Source organism: Ambystoma mexicanum, chromosome 4p, assembly GCF_040938575.1.
Source record: "Ambystoma mexicanum isolate Mex_15411 chromosome 4p, UKY_AmexF1_1, whole genome shotgun sequence".
Taxonomy (NCBI): domain Eukaryota; kingdom Metazoa; phylum Chordata; class Amphibia; order Caudata; family Ambystomatidae; genus Ambystoma; species Ambystoma mexicanum.
The window spans coordinates 1,121,589,058-1,121,612,054 of NC_090927.1; positions in this window are offsets into that span (position 1 = coordinate 1,121,589,058).

Consider the following 22,997-nt stretch of genomic DNA (forward strand, 5'->3'; position numbering starts at 1 on the left):
ACTTTGGCCACTTTTTCATTGGTGCCGAGCCCGACTCGAGACAATTGTATGCCCAAGTCCGACCCTGGATAGCATTCATCTAAGCGAAACATGAACTGTGAATTTTTGCCTGGGTGTTTCCGTTCTTCCTTTTAATGTTATCGGCCTCATTAGTTCACAAACGAACTTCAGCGAGGGCACCCGGTCCGGAACGGTGCACGTATTGGGCCGAAAACGAACAGGCTGCACTTTGCGAGAAAAGCCCATGTAAAGACGAACTTCTGAAATGCCATTTCAGGCAAAGATACACACATGGAAACTAGACGGGGATAAACATGGTGCACATGCCCACTAATCTGTCGTCATAAATAAAAGCACTAGTTGAGTGTTCGTGTATAATTCTCAACTGTTTTTTACATAATTCCAGCGCATGTTTTCTATCCTGATGTGTGGTTTATACACCAGATGTGGCCCCTTAACCTGGGTACAATACGCTCCGAGCATGTGCTCCGAATGAGAGCACATGCAATCCTCAGATAGGAATCCTCAGATAGAGGTGGGTGAAGTATGTCAAGAACATGTCAGTGGGAAGGAGATATCCAAATATTGGGTGACAAAACATATTTAGTTTTTTAATATGTGTTAAGGTGGTGGAAAGAGGCCTTATAGCAGAAGTAGCACAGGCCATTGATTTCACAACAATGTCTTGCTTAAATGACTTTTTACAAGTTATACAACACCATGCTCATGCTTGAAGGAAGGGTGAAGGGGGATGCATTTATGAGATGTGATAACTGATAAGGACTTGAGAGTAAATTGATTCAACAAAACACCTGGATGAGGTGACTGAGGAACGGGCTGAGGGGAGGGTGCTCTTCCTGAGGTAGCCAATTAACAATAATTGGCATACTTTAACAGGCTGTCAGGTGGGGCAGAAGGGGTAGAGACAAATACAGTGCAACAGTGACTGAAACAGAATACTTTTTTATGTATTTTCATTTTTAAAGCGCTCACACAGCCAGGGGGCATCGAGGCGCAGTTACAGGAGGAGCATGTCTTAGTTGCATATTTATAACTAAAAAGTCGGGATCGAACCTGTGTTGCTTCGTGTCGTCTTGCTTCCAATCGAGCACATTGCTGCTGAGCTATCCTGAGTCCTGGGACAATGATTGCAACACAGCTCCACTCAGAGCCATTTGGGAAACAGGGCGGTGGGAGGGGGTGGGCCGGGCGGTGGGGGTCATTCTACAAAATGGACAAATAAGATAACACCCACAGGTATGCAACAATTTTATCAAATGCATTATCACTTAGAGGACAGCAAGTATGGTCCAGACATCTAACAAGTGTGGTCTAGAACTTAGAAGTGTGTTCAAATGCACTCTTTTGCCTCTGGGTTTTCCGGAATGCTGGAACCACTACACCTACCATAACAAGTGTCTTCCAACTTTAAAGCATTATACCCATTATATGCCCTTCCCCATCCATCCCACTACTAGCCTGTGCCAGCAGTTGCTGCAGCGCCAAACATGTGACATGGAGCAGCAGCAGTGTGATGGGCTGGTGGTGGGCTGATCTAGGTAGGTCTAGCACTGAACTGGTGCGGCCAGCACACCCACGCTGAGGGCGGCGCCGCGTCCGCATTGCGGACTGCGCCGCCCCCGGCATTATGGGGCCAATCTTTCTTGGGCACTGGCACTTATTTTTTTACAAATTAAGCCCTGGTTGTCCTTCATATTTCCAAGAAAAAGGTACAATTGGTCATGGCATTGTTCATGTGCATACTACAGAACAATTATTCTGAGGTAGGCCTCCTTTGTCAGGCATGCACCCACATATTCGGGGGCTTATAGGACATAGCTGCAGATATTCCTAAAACAAATGGTATGCCAGTGTAAGTTAACAAAGACAAGCTATTTTTTATAAAACTACCCCCATTCTGCTAAAGCAGGCTGTGAGGCTTTGCATTCACTGCCAGCACATAATAGATGTCCCCATCATAGTTGCTTTGGTGCTACCAGAAACAAGGATGCCAACTGACAACTGTATGATATTTAAGTCTATTATCCTAAAGCCAGTAGGCAGTTTAAGGAAAAGTTATATGAAGGCTACTTAAAGCCTTCCTGTGTACATTTCCAGTGCTGGGTGTAGTGCCATGCTAGGCACCCATGTGACTGAACAACAGCTGCATGCCAAATAGCTGATACACAGCAGAAACTATACATAGTTGACTTAGATATGAACATAAGTGACTCATTTATGCACCCTATAGGCTGGCATTCCCATGCTGACTATAAACACTAACAACAATGTTTCAGCTACAAAGGGCCTCATTATGAATTTGGAGTTAGTCTCAGTAGTAATCATTCCAAATAGGATTGCAGTTACCATCATTGATAACAGTGGTATTTCCAACTGATCACTGGCTGTGATGAATTCCTACCCTGACATCCAATTGGACTTAAATGGGCAATATAGGAATTTCCGAGTTAAACCATTCTACTGGAGGACATTCCTCTGTTAGTTGGAGGTAATACTTCCATCCCAAATACATGTGCGGTATTGCCTCCTGTTCAGAGTGCAGCTTATTATTAGGAGGAATGAAAACAAAACTGGAGATAATTCCTTTAACTCCATTTTTTTCCAGCTACTTCCAAACGTGTAATGTGGGCCAATGCACTCCATTGAAATGAGGATGATTAGCAGACCTGCCTTTCACGCGGAATCCATTTTAATTGCACTCATGAAATCTTGAAAGAGCCTGAGAGGTTTATCTGAGCAGATGGAAATCCATCTTATTTGCATACAGAGGTATTCTGAATTTTATTGTATGTCCCCTTTCAACCAAACTAATTTGTAACACTATTTACAAGGAATCAGTTCTGTTTCTAGAACATTCAAGTATGAGAATATCAGTGTTTTGGAAGGACATGAACCATCTCCTACTAGCCTTCAGATGACAACATAAAGGCATCACAATATCAAGATCGGGCCACTATTCATGTATATACCTATTTCATTGATATCTAAACCTACCAGAAACAACGCCCTAACAACACATTCATGTCAAATTCTCTTTACAATCCAAAGCCTTTTAAACCTTAAAAAGTTTGTCCTCGCTCAGGTTACCCTTGATAGCAGCAATCTTTTGTTAATTGCAATTATTGGCTTCCAAAAGGTATCATTCACAGGATATGGAGAGACACTGTTGAACATTTACTTAGAAATGAGTCCTTCACATTGAAATCAAGATGTGCAAGTTTTGTCCTTCTTTGTATGTGGAACTGAAGGTTGGTTATAGCCTATAGATGTAATGTGTATTCATTAAATGAAACGAGAGGGAAGGTTTAGCTGTTTGTAGAATCATTTTGTAAAAGAGTAAAAACTGAGCTGTGTTTGTAAAATTATGGTGTGGGAATATTTGTCAACTGGCTTATCAGTAGGCCAGTGAAATACATGTACCAACGCAAGTGAATGACACAGTCATAAAGAGAATGATACAATCAATAGAAGACATGTTCAGCATGATACATTTAGTTTTGCCTGTCGTTCCTGGGAACAGGGATGCTGGAATCTGGAGGGTAAAAGCAATGGTTTCTAAGCACTAGAAGCTCCAATGGAAATAGTGAGGAAGTTGGGAAGCAAACCTTAAGAGTACATGTTGCCACAGTTGGCTAAGCTTGGTTTCCTGCACATGTACAATATTATGTGCAGGCTATTGATCGTTTTCTTTCTATTGGCATCATAATGAGATTCTCAGGGTAACATTGAGCGTGTCTCAATCTTGGAATTAATATAGTTAAGAGAAGACACTTCAACAACTCACTTGAAAGAATTCACAAACAGGATCTATTTCCATTCCTATGTACTAGGGTTGGTTTACAGGGGGCATAAGTAGTTTCAGGAAACAGTTGGACAACTGCAATCAGAATTATTCTTGACTTCCAGGTCTGCATAAGCTCTTTCCTATGGAAATGTAAAGAGCACTGGACTTCCGCCAAGAAACCTATATGCCTCAGAAAGGACCAATCAATATTTCTTTCATAGAAACTAAAAGCCTCTGTGGGTTTCGGGGAACTAACCCTGCCTCTGCAACAGGGGAGTTGCTAGGTCTGGAAAAGACCCGGGGCTAAACTGATGTTGGAACTGTTAGGACTGGGGGCTAGCTAGTCTTTTGGCTGTAGCTCCTGAGATTCTATCCGGGGCTACAACATAAAGATCAGGGGCTATAGCCTCCCTAGGCCCCCCCCTAGCAACGCCCCTGCTCTGCAAAGAGGATGTACCAGGCTGGTGGCCTTCTTCAGTTCATCAATATTGGCATGTTGGCCACAGATCATGAGCTGAATCACCAATATCAACATTGGTAAGAAAGCCTTATCAACAACTAACTTGTGTCAACCTCGTGTTCTGGTTACATTTTTACAGAGCATTGTTCTGGGTCCATGTTTGTCTGGTGGTAATGCTCTCCAGTGCATGTTGTGATGTAATACTACATTTGTATAGAGCAATATGCTGTAGAGAAGGGCATCTAGACTTAGAGCATGACAGGGATTAGAAATAAATAGATACATTCATTAGTGTCTCAAATCCGAAATGCCCACTGAGGCATTAATCATCCTTTTGACCCATCTCATATGATAGGGTCCAAGTCTCAGAGGGCATGGAGGCTTGGATACAGTTTTTCTGACCAATCATTAATCTGAATCGAGGCAGGGAAACGCCATACCATTTTTGTATGCATGTTAAAGACTATGAAGAGGGAAAGTTGGGGCTCTTTGCCAGTCTCCATGCAAAAAATGGAGCCAATCAAATTGCAGTCCCCCTTGGCCACCATAACATGGGAGCCAGATAAATCACTGCAGAGCAATTACTAGGCAATTTGGCCAATTTGCGCATTCCTTAACTTCCTTTGGGGTTCAGTTAAAATATCCTAAATGTGATCAGTTGCAGAGTCGAGAGGTTGCTGGAGTGATTCAGGGGACAATTGAATTTGCATTTAGTTGAGGGAGAGGTATCACATCAAACAATAATTCAGTTGAGGCAGCGAGACAGAAATAAAATAGGATGTGGTTGAGAAAGAGGTAGAAAATAAAAAAAGCTGTAGTTGATTGAGAGGTAGTACATTAAAACAGGTTTTAGTAGAGTGGGAAGTTGAGAATTTAATTAGGATTTAATTGATTGAAAGATGGGCATTTTCAACAGGATAAGCTATTTTTGTTGTGGTTACTAATGGAGAGAATCCAAATGACCATCATGCATGATGTGCACACATTTGTGCCTTTTCTTGTCAGTGACTAGGAACTGAAGGGAAACATACAGAAATGTTTGTAGGTAGAGTGTCGTATCTGGACTAGTCATCCATTCTCACAAGAGAAGAGCCACTACCTTTAAGGCTAGGGATATGAGCCTGCTCAGCAAGATCCTCCCTAGGGATCTGGCAAAGTGGGACCTCATTAGGGGACAAGGACTCCCATTCCTTTGAGGAACTCCTTATCAAGAATATATGAACTGCATGTATGAGAAGCAAAAGGACTGATGATACTTCTGTTTTGGTTTCAAATAGCAGTGAGATTACGTTAATCTCTCTGGCTTCAAGTAATGATGTATTCTCCTGAACTCAATGGTCAAAGAGGTACGACAGACCCCGTTCGTAATTGACAACAAACATAAAAAGACGAGGAACCTTCAATGGAGGAGAAAGAATCTTATGAGGGTAAGACGTCCTGGAGGGGCGGAACCACACTAGACCACACAGCCCGCAGTAATACGGAGAGTGAGATGACTGCAAAGGAGACACCAGAAGGTTGGCATTCTGAGAGGCAATGAAGCCGGAGCAGAGAACGAGACAGGGTGGTAGAAGGACTGTGTCACCTGCTGGCACAACCACACAGGAGCTGTAGTGGGCCTGGCACCAATTAAACGACGCAGAGACCAGACTACAGTGGAGAGATCAGATTGCTGACCTCCGCATGAGAAGTATGCTGACTGCTGGGTTGGCCAGACAAATTGAAATAAACACTTCAGAGTAGGTAACACCGAGGAGGGGTGTGAGAGGCTGTGTCCCAGAGTGCTGGAGAAACCAAAAGGGCTACAGGAGCCAGCAAAACCTGAAAGTTGAACACGGCAGTCGCTCAACAGAGGCTCTGCTGCATTAAACATATCAGTGGGCCGGAGGGTTTTGGGGAACCCTAAAGAACTAGGTAACACTGTTATAGGATCTTAAGAAATATCATTTTAAAAGGGACCAATTCATTTTAACAATAATTCAAGGCACAAAAGTGTCTTTTGTTTTCAGAAGCCTCATGGTGGGTCCTCCCCAATAAATGTAGCTATGTTATGGGAGAAGAATATTTAGAAAAGGAATTACAGTTATAGTAAATATGCAAATCAAATCTGAATAATCTGCATGATTACAATAACTGATCCACACATGTACGCCTGTAACAATTCCTGGAATTGAAGTCCATTTGGTGCAATTCAATGAGGTCCAATAAATGCATTATGGGTAGATCTCACATTATGCTACATTCATGTATTGGTTTCCAAAAAGAAATAAAATAAATAAGCCTCATCACACTTCCTACAATCATCAGCTATCTATGGTTACAGAAATGTGATCTATAAGCCATTAGGGTCTACCCTTCAGATAACATATTCCAACGTGTCTGCACCAATCCCCTAGAAGCAGAACCGCACCCAGGTGTCGTGTACATCCGACATGCACCCTTCAACACCAAGGGATTTGCATTTGCCTCCCTCTATCTCACTACCATCGCCACCCTCACTCTTTTCTTACAACACAGAAGTTCACTCTATAATACTAATTTACATTCCATTATACTTTACTAGAACGAATACAGGCACCTGCATAATCTGTTTTCAGCATTGTACTAGGCTCTGGAGCTTGCCAATCACATCATTTTTTCTCGGCTAAAAAGCACTGAAACATATTTATGAAAGTTTCCATGAAACAGACATTTGGGTGATCAAAATAGTTATTGATGATCAGGGCAATGACAACACTGGATGCTTCAGGGACACAGTTAAATGGATCCACTTCAAACATGCTTTTTTTGTTCAAACTTCAACCCCCCCTTGAGCTTCTCACGATGATTCCATTGCTCGCTCTCATTGTTATGAGCAAAGACGGGCACCTCTCTCTTAAAAAATGAGGTACCGGACCATTCCTTGTATTCAATCTTGTTCTCGGGAAGCAAAGGGGGCATGCTGAAGGGTCATCGGTTTACCATGAGACATGGACTTGCATTTCTCCTCTTGCTGGCTATTTGTATGTCTCCCATTAGCATTTCCTTTTAGAAAGGGAAACAGACTGGAATTCGCCTGCTAATATTTCTCTTCTGAATTCTCAGTGCTGCTTAATTATGCATTCTGCTGCTGATCCCCATGGAGCTGCAAACATTGTAGGAGATAGTACTTTGAATAGCAGTAAGCTAACAGAGGAAGACTGTCAAATGCTCACTAGATAAGAAGCAATGGGACATTTCCTTCAATAATGTTTTGGATTTATTGTTTCACAGCTGGATTTGTTTGCAATGAGACAAATGTTCCCAACTACGGCCCTGATTCATGTAATAATTTGCGCAGGAAATAGGGTGCTTGTGCGCCAAACTGTGTGCAAATCCCATTTGTCGATTCATGGAATCGAATGCAAGTGACTTTTCAAGGACTTGTGTGGAGTTGGTGGACCCTCGGCATGTCTCTGCGAGCCGTCCAACGTCTTGTGCGAGAAACCATGCGGCTGTGGCTTGTGCATAGGGCTGGGAAGAAGGCAGAACACAGTAAATGGGGAAGAACATGCAAAAAAGTGGGTGTTCCGAGGGACAGCCCACAGGCAGTCCCTCGCGTGCCCACAATTGTGCCATACAATAAGTGTTCGTGGAACCACCCTTGCAGCCTCTCAGCATAGAAATGGCTAAGCAAATCCCTTGATCTCTACGCTACCCGAAGGCAGGCATAAAGACACTTGCACATAGGAATTGGAGCGCAGAGGTGGGTTTGCATGTCGTGTTTAGGGGGGTGTGTATGCAACTGGTGCTCCGATCTAACTTACGGGTGTGCGTACACAGTGTAGCAGGGGTGCAGGAACAGTTTACAGAGGTTTGCACACAGATTTTCCAAGTTTAACCCGAGTTATGAATTTTCATACACATGTTGTCGGGGTGCTGGCAACAGTTACGGGGGACTCTGCACAGGGTCCCCGAGATGCAGGCCTGCTTGTGGAGGACCCCACACACTGTTTGAAGGGCGCATATATTCGCGCTCGGATGAGCACACAAAGGTAGCTGTTCTGGCTGTTTATGCTTTGTATGGGGGCGTGTCGGGGGAGTTCCGGGCGCAACTTGCGAATATGGTTACTTTGTGGCGTACATTCTATGAATATGTGGTGCAGCTCTTTTTATTCTGCATGTAGGCTCGAGCAGTGTTGATCTCGGCGCGCAGTAATTGCCCGAGAAATTCACACTTTTCCATGAATCTGGTCCTATATTTTTACTTTTGTGACCTATGTTTTTTTGCACAGTTATGTGAAATCGCATCCTTAAATATAAGGAAAGGACCCTCTAAGGTTTGTTTACTGGTTTTCCTGTTGATACATTTGCATTTGAAATGTGGCAGCTTTGAAATTGGTTTGTAATACATGTGTTTTCCTCCGTCTACGTTTGATGTGGTTTCCATTTAAAGCGTTGCTTTTTTGATGGATCTCCATCTCCCCCAGTACTGTACCAGAATGTATCCTACCAGGAACGGGAGTGTGTCCCAGGGGTAGCGGAAGTGACATCACACGACCCTTACTTACTGATGACATCACAGGGAGTGATGTCATTGGACCCCACCCCGAAGTGATATCACGGAAAGCAATGGATCACGACCTTTCACCCATTGATAAAACAGGAAGTGTCATCACATAGCATTGTATACTACAAAAAATATGGTTTACGATATCACTATAATGGGATGTACATGTCATACAAGAATAGATCGCCATATGTATTTGTATTTGTATTTGTTTTATTTGTAAATTGCACCATCAGGCCCGGAGGCATCAGGGCGCAACTTAGACATGGTAACATGAGCGAACAGTTACATAAAATAAACAAATATACAGTACATAGTGATCAGGGCATACAGGCAATATATACATATATACAGACGTAGCTTGTGGCAAGCGTTTGCCGAAGTGGGTCTGAGATGTATGTATCGTTAAGATCAGTGTGTATAGGCCCATATTACCAAATTACTGTGAATGCAAGCACACGCCCATGATCAAATGATAATGATGTGTTATTATATAGCACTTACGCTTAAGCGCTTTAAATAGAAAAAATATACACTCAATATCACCCAACCTGTGTTGGTACTCATTTATCGACCTCAAAAGGATGAAAGACTGAGTTGAGGCGTTTAAGAAGAGACTAAATCATTGACTCACCCCCGGAAGTGTGCCTGAAATAAACCTTTAATGAGTCTAGCAATTATTGTATAGGACTCCAGGAAGACACATTATTTGGTATTCCTATTCTTTCTTATTTAAGGTCAGTGCTGAAAGTGTTGGATTTGTGGCAATCCAGTTCTTATTTTTCTTATTTTTTTTAAGGGGCCTGAACAAGAAAGCCAACACCTCCAGAAGTAAAGAGCCACATGGTGCTGGCCACAGCCCAAGAGCTTGCATTACAAACTAAATAAATAAATAAATACAATTTTTTTTTTTAGAGGTCGCAAGGGAGACCTCAGAGGTCACAGTTGCGATCTCTGCTGACCGCTAAATGATGTCCCTGAGTGTGTGTTTGTGTGTCTGTCTTTGTGTGCATTAATGCATGTCTTTGTGTGTTCAATAGTGAGCTCAAAAATGGAAGTGATGTTTGTCATGTGTTTCACTTTGCTGTGGCTCGCGTTCTGTTTTAAAAGTCATAGCGGATTCTGATGCTGGCACATTAGTCAAATCCTGTTACAGTAAATTCCTTAAACTCAATCTTCTAAAAGTTAATTTTTTGTCGAAGTTGTTATGATGAATTTGTAACACACAATTTTAGTGGGACATCCATGATTGGGCCCTAGAAAGCTATTTTAAGCTACTCTCTAGCTATTTTAAGCTCCCTCTCTATTCTCCCTTCTAGCCTGACTCACTCTGCAGGGCACACTCTGGATGCGTTCTTCTCCTCAGACCTTCCACTTTCTGTCCCTCTCACCACTCCTCTCTCCTGGAGTGATCACTTTCCCCATTCCACACATCTCACTCTCTCTACCTCTGGCCCTTCTTCAGCCATCTCAGCTGCCTCTTTCTCTGGCTTTCCCCTGTTCTCACCAGATCCATACCCCTTGAAGCACTCCCTTGTGCACCCTCGTCTCAAGAAACCCTCTGCCGACCCCTCCTGCCCAGCTAACTATCACCCAATCTCCATCAATCCATTCCTGGGCAAACTCCTTGAAAAGCTGGCAATCTCCCAGCTTAATCTCCACACTGAATATGTTGGTTGTCTTCATGGCCATCAATGTAGCTTCAGGGCTGCCAGAAGCATGGAAACTGCTCTCCTGAACATCCGTGAAGGTCTGCTCTCCAAACTTCATTCTAACACCCCTGTGTCCTCATCTTGCTTGATCTCTCTTCTGCCTTTGACATGGTTAACCATGCCATCCTGCTCAAATGTCTATGTGATAACCTGGGTATCACCAGTCAGGCCCTGGCGTGGCTGACTTCTTTTCTCTTTGACCGACCCTCCGAGGTCCAACTTGGGTCCTTCCTCTCCGCTATCTTTTTCTCTACCTGTGGTGTCCCCCAGGGGTGTAACCTCTCTCCCTGGATGTTCAACCAATACCAGGCCCTTCTCACCCACCACATTGCTGCTCTTTGCCCCAACCTTCAGTGCTATGCGGATGAGACTCAGCTAATTTTCAGGCTATCTTCAGCCACCTTTTCTCCATCTCTCATCACTGACTGTCTGTCTGCTATCCAGGAGTGGTGTGCCTCCAATGGCCTCTGCCTTAATGCCGGTAAGACTGAGATTCTTCTCATCGGCACAACCACTCCCTCCATTCCTGTCTCTCTCTGGCTGGCCTCTCTTGGCCCTCTTCCTGCTCCCACCAGCAAGGATAAAGATCTTGGGGACATCTTCAACTCCTCAGATGTATTCTTCCTTTCCTCTCCTTCCATAAGAAGCTCACTGTCTCCAGAGCTCTGGTTCTCTCCAGGCTGGACTGCTGCAACATCCTCTTTCTAAATCTGCCTGCCTCTACTCTCTTCCCTTGGCAACTCATCCAGAACAGGACTGCAAGACTTGTCCTTGGCCTCAAGCGCAGGGATTGTATCTCTCCAGGACTGAAATCTCTGCACTGGCTCCCAGTGGTTGCGAGGATTAAGTTCAAAACCCTCTGCATTGTCCTCAAGGCCCTCTGGGGTCTGGGGCCTCAATAACTTCAACTCTCTCTTCCTAGATATCTTCCTTCTCAGGCTGTGTGCTCAACCGCCTCCAACTCCCTCAGGGTCAGTCGCTTCTCCAAGCAACGAGTTGGTGGTAGATCTCGTTGCTCGGCTGGGGCCTCCCTCTGGAACAGCCTCCTGGCCACCCTGAAACTTGAGGAGAACCATCTCTGGTTCCGGAAGCACCTCAAAACCTTTCTCTTTGCTTAGGCTTTTTCTCCTTCTCTCCCCCGCTGACCTCCTGGCTGAAACTGCACTGGCACCTGCGCTGCCTGCCTGGCAACCCCTGCACTTGGGACTTTTTCTGCATCCCTACAGTCCCACCATCAGCACTTGACACCTCATTTCTGCACTTAACCTTGCAATTGCCACCTGCCGTTACTTTACTTTGTGATTATTTGTTCCCTTGTATTGCAATGCTCCTTCGCCCTCCCCCCCGCACTTTCCCTTCCCCCATCCCATGCACTTGCGCGATCTGAATGACACCTGGCCTTGTAGAATTTCTGTCTGTCCTCCCTTTGTTCCCCCTCATCGCACCTTGAAACACTTGTGTATGGGTGCATTATAAATGCCATATCATATCAAACCAGTTCAAATTTTCAAGTCACCATAAATAATCACTATTGTGGGAAATATCCTCTGTACACCAAAACTCATTGTTGGACAACACAACCATAGCCACGATGCAGCAACATCTTTGTGGAAAATCAGCCATTTCTATTTCTGAGAAATGTAGAACTCTGGGTGAAATGTAGTTCTGTTTGGCGAATGCTGCTGCCTGAAAACCTGCTTTCACTTTGTTAAAAACTAACGTTTTTTTATTCTGCATTCTGCAGAAACTGCGAGCCATCCAGGTGCTTTTGCTTGCGTGAGGTCGCTTCCTGGAGGAGGCGGGACCCGGGCAGCACACGTGACTCATCACGTGACCTTACCAGCTACAAAGCACAGAGTCAACCAGCCGAGCGGCGAATGCTGCTGCCTGAAAACCTGCTTTCACTTTGTTAAAAACAAACGTTTTTTTATTCTGCATTCTGCAGAAACTGCGAGCCATCCAGGTGCTTTTGCTTGCGTGAGGTCGCTTCCTGGAGGAGGCGGGACCCGGGCAGCACACGTGACTCATCACGTGACCTTACCAGCTACAAAGCACAGAGTCAACCAGCCGAGCGGCGAATGCTGCTGCCTGAAAACCTGCTTTCACTTTGTTAAAAACAAACGTTTTTTTTATTCTGCATTCTGCAGAAACTGCGAGCCATCCAGGTGCTTTTGCTTGCGTGAGGTCGCTTCCTGGAGGAGGCGGGACCCGGGCAGCACACGTGACTCATCACGTGACCTTACCAGCTACAAAGCACAGAGTCAACCACCCTTGCGGCGTTAAGCCCGGCGGGGTCAAGGGCGCTGGCTGTTGCGCGAGGGTGGCGCAGTCTACCAACTCAACATCGGAACTGAGACGGAACCTGTTTTACCTAGCATCAGATGAGGTGGTATTGAGGTAAGGACCCACACCATATAACTTTATTAGTATAATACACCCAAGATCCTACATGAAACTGCGGGATACTACTTCCTTTGATCACGTCAGGATCGCAAAACAGGTTTCGCAACAAACAGACATCTTTGATCCCCGACAAGGTATAACTGATATATTATCAAGACATAAAAATCCTTGGCAGCAAGCACCTCTGTTCGCAGAAAGTCTCCAATCTATTTAAGTTTTTTGAAATATTTTTTGACACACTCTCCTTGAACTCTACTTTGATAAACAATATATACATTACAGACTGTCTATCAACTAAACTATAAGTTGAATGAGACTTCGTAGTACAAAAGAAATGGAAGGGGCTGGGGATGGATCTTATTTAAATTAAAACGATGTAGCAAGCACACCAACTATTCAACATGCTCAGGAGAACGTAAATTTAAACACCCCGTTGCAAATCCAAGTACTGGTACATGCTGAAGAAATCCATAGCACACCAGTAAAAAGTCCAACAGAGAAAAACCTACATGTTGCTATAACGCAAAATTGGAAGCGGGGGTTGGAATATACCATCACAACAAAAAGGATGCAAAGTAAAATAGAAATTTTTTTTGGGAAAAAGCGACATAAAAGCCATAGTGACATCGAAGGTGAATCACTCATTCTTTGGGAAGACCCAAGGAATCCACAAACCCCCACTTCCAGCACAGAAATACACACAATATCAACAAATCTGGAAAAAGAAGGCCCCGTATGCCAGGAGGAGGACAAGGTGCCTTCTCCAATGCCTGAAAGCTTACAGCCAACAACAAATGTCACACAGCTTTTTCAGGGCCAAAGGGAAACAGACACAAAAAACGATGAGAAAGCACAAACAAACGTAAATGCAGATACATTGAAAGCCTTGAATTTTGTTCTTAGCTCATTGGTCTCAGTCTTTGAGATGTTAAAAGGAGAGGTTCAATCGCAAAATGGGACATTGCTAGAAATAACAAAAGAAATTACACTTTGCGATTCCACTTTAGTGGGTTTGGTGAATGCTATTAACACAAAATTGAGCACCCAAATTCAGGCCTTAAACCTCGAGACTGTAAAGCAAGGACTCGATATCTCATCCATCCAGCAATCATTGAAAGAAAAAAATGAAACCGGAAAACAAAACAATAGACTGCTACAAGAGGTTCTATCAACTTTGAAAGGACATTCGTTCCCAACCCAAAAAGAAAAAACTCCACAAAAAATCCAGGAATATTCACTTGATGATTCGCCACTTTCAGACTCCATAATTTAAGAATTTCTAAGACTCGCAACGGTACTAGAGGAAGACGCAGATGTTGGAAAAAACACACAAAAAAAAAAGAATGTGAAAATCAAAAAAGCATTCAAACGGGACAAACGCAAGAATGGCAAGAACGAGGAGAACAAACATCAAGAGGGAGAAGAAAAAGGAGGAATCGCCTTGCAAAGAGAGAGAGATCCAAATCTATACAACCTAGAGGAAAAAGGAAAGATAATAAACGAATAAATTATAACAAAAACAGAAAAGAGAAAGGAAACGCACAGAGAACAAATGCGATCAACTGGGTACAGTGGAGAACAAGAAAGCACTATAGAAGATCCTAAAGCCCCTTACAAAGGCACAAAAAAAAAAATCTAATACGGAAAAGGTGAATCAGAAATGTAGGACTGAAGTTTCTGCAAAAACCAAAACGATTGAAGAGAAACAATTGGATGACATAGCCTTAATAACAAAAGCAAGTATTGGTTTGCAAACAGAGGAGGAGATAGGGCAAAAGGACAATCTAAAAAAGAAAATCGCAGAGGCTGAAAAGGAGTTGAAACAGCAACTAAACCTGGAGAAACTACCAGCAAAAAATAACCTAGATGCACAACACCAAAAAGAGACTACAGCAAAAGCAGTAAAATGGGCTCCTATCTTCATTAAAAAAAACTTCCAGCTTGGAAAAAATAAAGCTGGTGGCAAAACCATTGCCATAGATCAATATGAAAACATGAAAATTGCCCCAATTTTCTTATCAAAGAAGCAAGTGGCCATCAAGGATTTTAGTTCAATTCTTTCTAAGTCATCGGCCTTAACAAATACGATGGGAAAAAACATACCCGAAGTAAATGATGACAAAACTCAAAATGGAGAAGGAAAATTTGTTAGGCTTGACATTCTTACACATCACGAGGAAAACAAAGTAGGGTCCCAACACTCCTCTGTAACATGTGATCAACCAATCCAAAATACATCGTTGGAAAATAAAATCCAAAGGGTTTGGTTGAGACTACGATCAAACCATGGACGCCACAAAGCCTTGAATCGGGGAGTGATTTTAGACATAATACAAAAAACTGCAAATCTTCACTCCTTCAAATCTAAAGACATCGAGAGCGTGAAATTCCCACTGTCAACTGACCCATTTTTGGTTGAACTTCTCCTGTCCTCTAAGAATGCAAAAAATGACATTCTACAAAACTCAGTTGAACTAGAATCCTACGGGCTAGAGGTCTCATGCAATGACAGGGAAAGCGACGTAATGAGTAAACAACACAACCCTGTACACTCAATCAAAGGAAAAATACCTCAAAATGAGGCGATTCTCATAAAGAAAGGAAATTCAGAAAAAGATTTCAAAGAAAAAGACAACACTCTTTTGCTCCTCCCAGAAATACTGACAGAAGTATTATAGAAACTGGGCCTGGGCACACAACGACTTTAGAAGGAACAAGGTAAATATCTTTAGTTGGAATAGGAGGGGCTCTAGTGTCATTAGAGGCAAAGAAACACGATCATATCTATTCAGCCAGGGAGATGTAGTTCTATTACAAGAAACCTGGCTGGTAAACCCACTAAATATTGAAGGATACACAATTTACTGTCTATCAGCTGCGCAAAAACCACTAGGACGTCCCTCGGGAGGCCTATTGATAGCACTAAAAAATCAAGTTTTTAAAAATGTTACAGAAATATGGAAAAATCCCCAGGATATCCAAGCATGTAGAGCCAAAGTAAAATTACAAGAAACTATTACAACTTGGGTCTTTGTAAATATTTACTGGAACCCTGCAACATCGAAACTAAATTGCTTCTTAGAAAACCTAGCATCACTATTCGAACTACTAAAAACAACCTTAGCCGCTTGTAAAATCGTGATGGCAGGAGACTTTAATTCGAACTGCCTATATCCTCAAAAAGGAGGCTTAGATCGAATGTCTCATGGGAAAATCAGTCAGGGGAAAAAGTGGCAGGAATTTATGGAAGAATGGGATCTTCACATGGTAATGTGCACACTAGAGGGCGACCAAGAACCATACACAACCTGGAGAAGAGGGAATACATCCTCCGCCATAGACTATATTTTTGTTTCAAAAACCCTACATGCTTTGCCCTCTACTCTAAAAATAAAACAGGAGCTAGGCAGTGATCACAGTAGATTGGAGCTGTCATTTGAAAATATTATAATAACAGAGGCTGAAAGAGAACTTCAGCTGCTAGAAGGTAAAAAAGGAAAACTTAGAGTTGTAAAATACAAAGATGGGGGAATCAAACTAAATGGAAAACTTAAAGGGCTCCCTGAACACTTTTAGAAAACACAATGTGACCCAGAACGATTTACCAATTTTCTATGGGCAACTCTAATGCCCAAATATTTAGCGGGAGAAACCAAACAGAAACATCTTCATGCCTTCGATGAACTCACACAAAGAAAAAAAAGAGAGCATAGAAAAGCTCTAAGAGATATAAAAAGAGCAGGATACTCATTAGGAAAAATGAAAACTGAGATAAGAAACCAAAAAGCAAATTATAAATCATGGTCCATCTCGCATAAAGCCCTTCGGATGCAAACAGATGGCGAGCATATACTTAGCACCCTTAGAGAAAGAAACAGTAAGAACTTCTGGGAAATATTGAACAAATTCGAAGGGGACCAGACATAATCATTATGTAATCTAGTGTCAGAAGATAGTTGGGTGAGGTATCTGACAGAAACATTCAAGAGTAAAATCAACTGCGAATTCAGAAACAAAACAGATATCCACTGGCAACTTAACTTTAAGGAGGAGGATATACTTGAAATCATAGCCAACTCCTCGACATCTAAAGCTTCGGGACTAAATGGCCTGACTTACCAGGCATTGAGAAATGAACCAGTGCTGTGGTCAAAGCTTTTATCCACTCTTTTTAAGGAAATATTAAAACAACGAACATTTCCAGCATCCTGGAAAACGGCTCTCATAGTACCCTTTTTTAAAACTGGGGATCGGAGAGTAGCAAGTAACTACAGACCAATAGCATTGTTGGACATTGAAAGTAAAATCTTCATGAAACTCCTACTAAATCACATCATGAAATGGGTTGAAGAGTCCAATATTTTGTCACGCTATCAAACAGGATTCCGCAAAGGCCATTCAACATCCATTAATGGCCTGATCCTAAACATCTTAAACTAACAAAAAAGAGGGGGGAAAAAACAAATAATGTACGGAGCCTGGATAGACCTGTCCAAAGCATTTGATCAGGTAGAACGAGTGCTACTTTGGGAGAAACTCCGAAAATGGGGAATGCCAGAACCACTATTATCAATTCTAGTGGAACTATATAAAGATACTAATTTGAGAATACGGCTTGATGCAATGGGACATCTCTCAAGACTGGTTGAAGTGAATAGAGGGGTAAGACAAGGCTGCCTGGGAGCGCCCCTGTTCTTCAATCTGTTCTTGGCAGATATGGGCCCTTTTTTACAATCATCTGCTTTGCTAAGCCCAATGTTAAATGGGAGGAAGATCTGTTGGCTTGCGTATGCGGACGATATAGTTCTCCTCGATAGAACACCGATCGGTTTACAGCATCTACTTGATAAAATGAATGAGTATGTGGAACTAAATAAATTGACAGTTAACCCAGCCAAATCAAACATTTTGATCTTCAAACATCCACTATCAAAAACAAAATGTAGAAACTGGAACATGGGAGGAGAACGGATAAGAACCGTTGAAACTATAAAATACCTGGGATATAACATCCATGCACATCCAGCAATATACAAAGCAGAAAACGAAATCATGGCGAAAGTTAAACAATTTACATCACAAATGATTAAGCTAAACTATACATTCTGCAAGTTCTCCATTCTCCCATTGGTGAAGTTTTATCTGGCCAAAGTGGTCCCAGTCATCCTATATGGCTTAGAAGCAAAGCCGGATCTCTGGTTTACAAACTGGGACAATTTTGAGGGCCATCTATGGAAAAAAGCTCTGGGCCTCCCAAATTGTGCCTCCTTAAAAAGTCTGAGATTTGAACTAGGTCTAAAATCATTGAACTGTATGGCAGACTGGAAGCTCATCTCATTATATCGAGAAATAATAACAAGTAAAGACTCGACAATGTATGGAGATCTTAGACACGAAGCACTACTAAAGAGATCAACCATCCTCTCCTCATTAGAAGAGAAAACGATGGAAAGACTGGACGTAGTAGATCTAAATGAAGAGATCTTGGTCCTAAACCCACTTAAAGTAAAAAGAAGACTCGAACAATGGGACTGGATTAAAACGGTAGAAAAAGTAAGAGAGGACCCAACGCAAAACACTTTCCTGAAAGGAGAAAAGAAACTCGGGTGTCTCTCCCGATATCTCCTGAAGTCCCCTAATAGGAAGCTGCATTCAGACTTCCTCAGAATGAGACTGAACCTTGTCCATTGTGGTGCTGTTCTGGTAAAACGCAACCAAGGGGACATGGCAAAAAAACTATGCTCAGTCTGTGGAAACCCTGCCAAACAAACGCTAAGACATGTTCTAATGGATTGTGAAGGCACATGGCCACTAAGATTTAGACTTTTTAGAGATCTCGTGCGGAGGGAGGAAGACATAGTTACAGACTTCCTCTGGGATAGAATCATCTTGGGCACTAACGCTGCATTGATGTTTGCAGCAACCCAGGTCATAATAGAAAGTGGTTTGACAATCTAATATAATAAAATAAAGTAGAAGTATTTGTAAACTTTGATCCAGCAAAAATTAGGAACATTTGGTGGATAATAATGAAATGCATATGCAAATTTATTATTTTGTAAAGGCTTGTGCCAAAACAAATAAAAAAAAAAAAAACAAAAAAAAAAGTAGTTCTGTTTGTTTCAAATTCTTGCAAATTCCCCTTTATCTACAAATCCAACCTCTCGGTCATGATGCACAGATATCCCAAGACCAGAATGTAGGCATACGCCTATGAATAAATCATCACTAAAAACCACATGCATCACTCCAGACATCCTTCAGCTGCCAGGTGCTAGGGGTTCAATCTATATTAGCCTCATTCTGTGGTGTCGAAACCAGAGCGATCCTAAAGAAAAGTATAGTCTACGAATGTTCAGCAGTACATATTTGGCTAAGTGCATAATACAAAAAACAGGATATTTCACTCATTGCTGGTTTTTCAAAGGGTCTCATCATGTGTTGGGTGGTAGCCCTTAAATGCAGCAGTAACGCTATTATCACCACATTTAAGGGCTGGACCAATCATGAGTTGGACAGAAAGTGGGAACTTTACCTACAGTTTTCAGTTGGAGGTAAAAATGTCCCCTTTCCGCCTTTTTCCCACACTATTAGCATGCTGCTAATAGTGCCACCCCATCCCCATTGGTTCCAATGGACCCAATGGGGAGGGGCATTTGCCGCCTTAGCGGTACTCATGATCTAACACTAATAGCGTCGGACTGAGTAACTGTAATGCTATTTGCGTTGGTGGTATCCCGGTGAAATTACTGCTGGGATGCTGCCAACCTCGTGATTACTGTATTACCGAGGCATAGCAGTTTTCAAGAGTCAACATTGACAGGATGGTGTTGAAGGCACTGTTTAATCTGTTTCGGAACACAGGAAATCATCACAGTAAGTGTCAAGGTTAGGGCAGGATGGGTTCTGGCACTGCAAACTATAACCCTGAAGGAGATGCAATATGTAGTGGTCAGAAAACAACAGTTCACAATATTGCGGCCTGATGGGGTGCTACTTGTATATAGGCACCATACTAATGTCCAATAAATAAAAAATAAAATAAATAATATTTTCCATCTACAAACTGTTTTCTGGAGCACTTTTCTGCATCACTTTTTCTGGTGCAGGTTTGTCAGGCAATTGTTTTAACTATGTTTATCACAGGGAGCTGGAATGTCGGGTTAAACTTATTCCATCATGGATCACCATCTTGCTTCATGAGATCTGCTCCAACAGGTAAGCCCTGTTGTGCTTTACCAGCATTCACTATGCACTGTTATCCACTTTAAAATGGCCACTGCAGCCTCCCAAGCTTCTCCGGGGAACTTTGTGGATCCAAATCCCACCTCTACAGTCAGCAGATTGGCTGGGTGTTTACTACTTACTTCCATGCCCAGGGAGCCAGCAGGCGGAGCTGGACCCCTCAAAGGGCCTCCTTTACTGGCCATTCACCACTGCTGTCTGGGCCAGGAGCGCCCATGACCATCCACCAATTTAGGTATGCACACTGCCCTAAACCGAGCATATATTAACCTTGATACCTGGACTAATAGTACTATAATTTATTTATCTATGTCACCATTACCTGTGTATTAATTGTGTAGTCCCCATTCTACATGGTAGCGACTTTCCCGTATATACCTAACATCAAATTCGCATTATGGCTAACTCTATCTGTCTGTGACAAACTTGCCTGTACATCATGCTCTTTTCTCAGCAGGGCAACACGTCATGGCGTTTCTAAATTCAACTTATACCAATGTCTGCATGTGACAATAACGTATTCATTCCGTACTGTATGATCTCAGTCGGGTGGTTAGCCCCTTTTTTCATTCCTGACCTATACTAATGTTGTGCTCGATCCCTGTCTCAAGGTTGTAGAGACCTTTCAACATCACCAGAGCCTTGCAATGTGTCAGGGTTTAGGGAGCAGCTGATCTTTCATGGTATCACTCATTCATCTATGAACTGCACCAGCTGCGTTTTCCCTTACCCCTAAGCTTATTTGAAGATGATTGAAACTCTGTCTGTCTATCTTATTGATTTGGAAACAGCCCTAACCTATGTTACTGACAATTTGTCATCTCTACCCATCCTTTTTCATTTAATGTGGGCTGCAAAGAAGAGGAATTGACTAGACTGATACTTTACAATTTGATTTTTTTATTGACAGATGTTAACAGAGTAGGATTTTGGGGGCCATCTGATTGCGAGTGGGCATGCACTATTATAACAGAGAGAACCTGAAATGTATTACTAAAAGTGAATTTAAGGCAAGGTTCTTCTTAATTTACTTGTCTGGTAAAAGGGAAACGTAATCGAGCTCCAAGTTTTAGGAGTTATCTCTCGTAATCACCCATTGAGGAAGCTGCAGAACATCTATACTTGGTTACAAACAAGTGATACAGAATGCTTCTACAAAGTTTAGAAACACGTTTTACATTGTTACAATATTAGTAAATACTGAAATGTGTATACATTAGTCACTGAAAATGTAACATAGTACATTTCCCAATTAATACTGTGTTTAATGAGTACTTATATTGCCATTCCAGATATGCATAACAAAGCTAAAACGTTGGTTCTAATAATATTATGTAGGCATTCTTTAAACCCTGGGCAATCTAGCTTTGTGTGATAGTGTAGAGTCATTGCACACAAGCAAATCTGCCTCTGTGTACACCCATGTAGTGAAATGTTCACTATGAATCGAAACACACTCATGGAATATACTTGCACATGTTTTAAATGTTTTAGACACCTGACAATTCACAACGTTTAAAATTGTATTATTAATCGTGTAAATCTCTTCAATGCAATCAACGAGGTTGGGAGGATTCCCACTAAGTGGCAGGGTGGGATAATGGTGCCAATTTTCAAGAAAGATGATAAAATGGCCCCAATTGCTACAGCCCTATATCCTTATTGGATATTTCGGCGAAGATGTATGCAGAATGTATCTTAGGCAGATTAGAAGACTGTATGTGACCGAATAATGTATTGGACGACCACCAGGCCGGCTTCGGGTGTGGGTTTGCTACAATTGACCCCTGTTTAATTCTGTTAATAATAACTGAAAAGCATTGCAAGCTTAGAGGCGGCAAAGTGAATGCTGCTTTTTTAGATCTGGAAAAAGGCTTTAGATGGAATTGACAGAGGTATATTGTGGAAGAAATTAATAACATTGGGATCCTATCTCATTTATTGAGATTGGCACAACTTTGCTATGACCAAATCAGGTTAGATGTTAGATAAAGTGGAAAGGAGGTCTATGGTGAATTGTTTGAGTCTAATAGGGGGTAAAACAGGGTTGCCCCCTTGCACCATTGTTTTTGCTTCTCTTTATAGCAGATTTTGATCTGCGGAAGAACTACACGTGTGCCCACCTCGGTTGGGTAATAAGGAATAAAGCGCTTTACTTTACACTGATGATACCATTACCATGGCCCTCACTCCAGCTGGTTGAATCAGGGGCTTAACTATGCTGTGGACTTTTTGGAGGTTAACAAAATGAAGCTTAAAAAAGATAAAACCAAGATTATGATATTTTGGGGGAAAAATAAGCTAAGAAAGTGGGAACTGTTTGGGATTGAAATTCTCAAAAGACTGCCATTAGACAAGATCATATCAAACATCAGGCAGAGAAGGCCGAAATAGGGCTTCATGGTCAGCAAAGATTTTATTTTAAATATGCTTCTTGAAAACTAGATAAATGTATATAAGTTTTTAAATGTAAAGTGTTAACTCACATATTGTATGGTAGCCAGATCTGGGATCGCTATTGTAAACCCCATGAGGCCCTGCAGCTGCAGTTTTGGCTCTAAATTCTGGGGTTGCCTCTGTTTTACTTGAGTAGCACCCTAAGAATAGAGCTGGGGATTCAAAGTATCAGGCGCTTAGCACAAGCTAGGCATTTGGGTTACTTTATACAATTAAACTGAGGCGACTCCAAAAACCCAAATCTACAGTTTGGATTTGCAGTTATGGAAAGTCACCCAGAGTTAAATAAGCAAGTCTGGTATTAGTACGAACTCAGGCCCTGGCACCAGTTTTTAGCGACTAGAGGATGGCTTAGCTCTGATCAAGTTAAATTAAAAATCAAAACTT